Below are 3,400 nucleotides of genomic sequence, written 5' to 3' on the forward strand. Positions count from 1 at the left end.
CTGGTGAATTTGAACTGCTGACCTTATGGTTAGCAGCCCAATGTGTAACCCATTGCCTAGTCTGGATGTTTCATATAAACTGAGTCATGCAATATGTAAGCTTTGTATTATTTGCTTCTTTGACTTAGAACAATGATTTCATAGTTCATCTATGTCATAATAAGGATCAATACTTCATTTCTTTCTCTCTTTTTTATTTTACAGCACTTTATTACAGACTGTTAATATTTACGACACTTCAGAGCACCTTCTACTTCTATTAGATTTTTGGTAAGTGGTTTTAAATATCTACTTGAGTAGTTTTCTGCTATTGGCTTTCAGACAAGAATACTACTCAGTGTTTGTTTAAGAGAGTTAATTTGATTAAACAGTTTATCCTTTAAATAACCTGAGACATCAATCCATGGATAGCTTCTAAGATAGTTTTACAGCTGTCTCATGTAGCCTTGGCAAGTTTGTCTTCTGACTTTCATCATGTGTTTCTAAACCCAGCTTGAAACTACCTCATCCCAGCTGGGCTTCTGACTGCTCCAACTTTTCAGTCAAATCAAAGATCTGAGCGGTAGCCTGCATTAGTAAGCAAGCTAGAAAAACTCATTGTATTCATCCAGTATTTATTCCATGAAAATTCAAGCAATTTGCAATCCAAAGAGAGACTGAAATATGCGAGTTCCAAGGCATAATACTGCCTGCAGTGTATGCCAAAATCTATTTAATTAAGGGAAATAGGCTGGTACTCAGAAGGTCCTTCATCAGGTGGCTTGTAGACCTTTGGGTATGTCCTCAAGGTGCCAAGATTCACTTTCCCTGCAGATATTGTTTTTGTTGGATCAATTACCACTGCTACCAATGGTTCCTGGAACTGCTGGTTGAGCATCTGAGTACTAACATCAATCCCAGAGAGCCAGCAGCCATAGCCAGGGTGGCATTTTCGAGGTGGCCAACCTATGTGGCATTCTTGATATATGCGGCCATGTATTCATAGGCAGCAGCCTCAGTGTTTACCTGAGTTTTGGTGCCTTCTACAGGCAAAGCAAAAACTGTCCACGATGATCATAGTCCTGCTATCCATCTTTGCCAGCATCAAACCCATCACTTCCAAGTTGCCTCCTGACGTGGCATGCATCCCCATTTTCAGGAGTGCAAACGCTGAGCTTTTGCAGTACTTAAAGTAATGGTGATCAATCCTTGGACCAAGGCTTCGCCACCAGGATTTTCTGCTGCTGTTTTTTGTCGTATTTGTCGATACTCTAAACTTCTTACATGTTGTTAACTAATTCCCAGGTTTTCGGTACCATCCAGCTACTGGATGATGACATTGTGGATGAGTCAGATAAATTGTTGCCTACACAATCAATATGCAATTTCACCCTTCTAGGTTTTGGGGTGAGGGCTTCCAATCCTCCCCCACATCGGTGCACAAACACACCGGTGCACAAACTTAGAAGACTCTCAAGGCTGCCATGACACCACTTCATTTCTTTTTATTGCTGAATTAGTTTATATCCACTGCATAGATATACTGTTGCTGTTATGTGCCGTCATGTGGGTTCTGACTCACACCAACCATATATAGGGTTTCTGAGGATCAGTTGGTGGGTTTGAACTGCCAACCTTGTGGTTTGCAGTCCAGTGTTGATCCTACAGCACCACACTAGGAGTGCTTGCATAGATATAGCACATTTTGATTTATCTATTAATCAGTTGTTGAACATTTGGGTTATTTCTACTTCTTGGCTATCTGTGTATGTTTTGACTATTCATGACCAAGTGTTGGCTATTTAAAAAAATCCACTTTTTGGCTATTCATGTCCAAGTTACTGTGTAGACATCTGTTTTTATTTTTCTTGAGTATACACTGAAGAGTGGAATTGCTGTGACATATGGTAACTCTATATTTAAAATTTTGAGGAGTTGCCAAACTGCTTTCCAAAGTGGCTGCAACGTTTTCTGTTCTCACCTGCAATGGATGAAGCTTCCATTTTCTTCACATCCTCACCGACACTTGTTATTATTTCTCTTTCTGGTTGAAGTCATCCAAGAGTGTGTGAATGTGTCTGGATGCTAACTGAAAGGGCAATAGTTTGAATCCACCAGCAGTTCCAAGGGAGAAAGACGAAGTAGTCTGCTTCAGTCAAGCTTTACAGCCTCGGAAACCCTATGGAGCAGCTCTACTCTGTCTTACATGATTGCTGTGAGTCAGAATCAACTTGACTGTAGTGGTTTGGGGTTTGGGTTTTGTTGTTGTTGTTGTTCAGTACCGTGGAGTCGGTTCCGTCTCATAGCAAATCTGCACAGGGTTTCCGAGACTGTAAATCTTTATGAGAGCAAAGAGCCTCGTCTTTCTCCCGTGGAACAGCTGGTAGTTTCGAACTGCCGACCTTGAGGTTAGCAGCCCGTAACCATTATGCTACCAGAGGTCCTTTTGGTTTTAGAGAGTATAATACCTTATAGTACAATAATACTATAGTGCAATAATATTATTGATTTGACTTTTTGAAATGTGATTATTTGTGTATCTTCTTTGTAGATATCTATTCAAATCCTTTGCCTGCATTAAAATTGGGATTTTAATCTTTTTATTAGTGAGTCGTAAAAAGATTTTATATATTTTAGTTACCAGTGGGCATGGACCTCACCAGATGCACTACACAGAAAACAAATTGACTACCTTTGTGGAAAGAGAGAGTGGAAAATTTCCATATCATCAGCCAAAACAAGGCCAGGGGCAGATTATTAATAGTGGAACAGACTATTAATTGCTCATATGAAAATTTAGACTGAAGCTGAAGAAAATGAAAATAAGTCCATGAGAGCTAAAATATGACCTTGAATATATCCAAATGAATGTAGAGATCATCTGAAGAACAGATTTGATACATTAGATACTAAAGACTGAAGACCAGAAGAGTTGTGGGATGACATCAAGAACATCATACTGGAAGAAAGCAAAAGGTCATTAAGAAGACAAGAAAGAAGGAAATGACCAAAATGGATGTCAGAAGAGACTCTGAAACTTCCTCTCCAGCATGGAGATGCTAAAGCAAATGGAAGAAATGAGGAGGTACAAAAGCTGAACAGAAAATTTTAAACAAACTTAAATATTATAATGAAATGTGCAAAGACCTGAATTTAGAAAACCAAAAGGAAAGAACATGCTCAGCATTTTCCAAGCTGAGGGAACTGAAATAAGAATTCAAGCCTCAACTTGCATTATTGAAGGATTCTCTGGGCAAATTATTGAATGATACAGAAAGCATCAAAAGAAGATGGAAGGAATACACAGAGTCACTGTATCAAAATGAAATGGTTGATGTTCAACCATTTCAAGAGGCAGCATATGATCAAGAGCCAATTATACTGAAGGAGGAAGTCCAAGGTGCATTGAAGGAATGGGCAA

General features: G+C 39.1%; 1 pseudogene; it reads right to left on the reverse strand.

Moving 5' to 3' along the window:
• Window positions 1–317: 317 nt before the first annotated feature.
• Window positions 318–1,319, reverse strand: LOC102815913 (annotated as a pseudogene).
• Window positions 1,320–3,400: the final 2,081 nt, after the last annotated feature.

This window comes from Chrysochloris asiatica, unplaced genomic scaffold (genome assembly GCF_000296735.1).
Source record: "Chrysochloris asiatica unplaced genomic scaffold, ChrAsi1.0 scaffold00027, whole genome shotgun sequence".
Classification (NCBI taxonomy): domain Eukaryota; kingdom Metazoa; phylum Chordata; class Mammalia; order Afrosoricida; family Chrysochloridae; genus Chrysochloris; species Chrysochloris asiatica.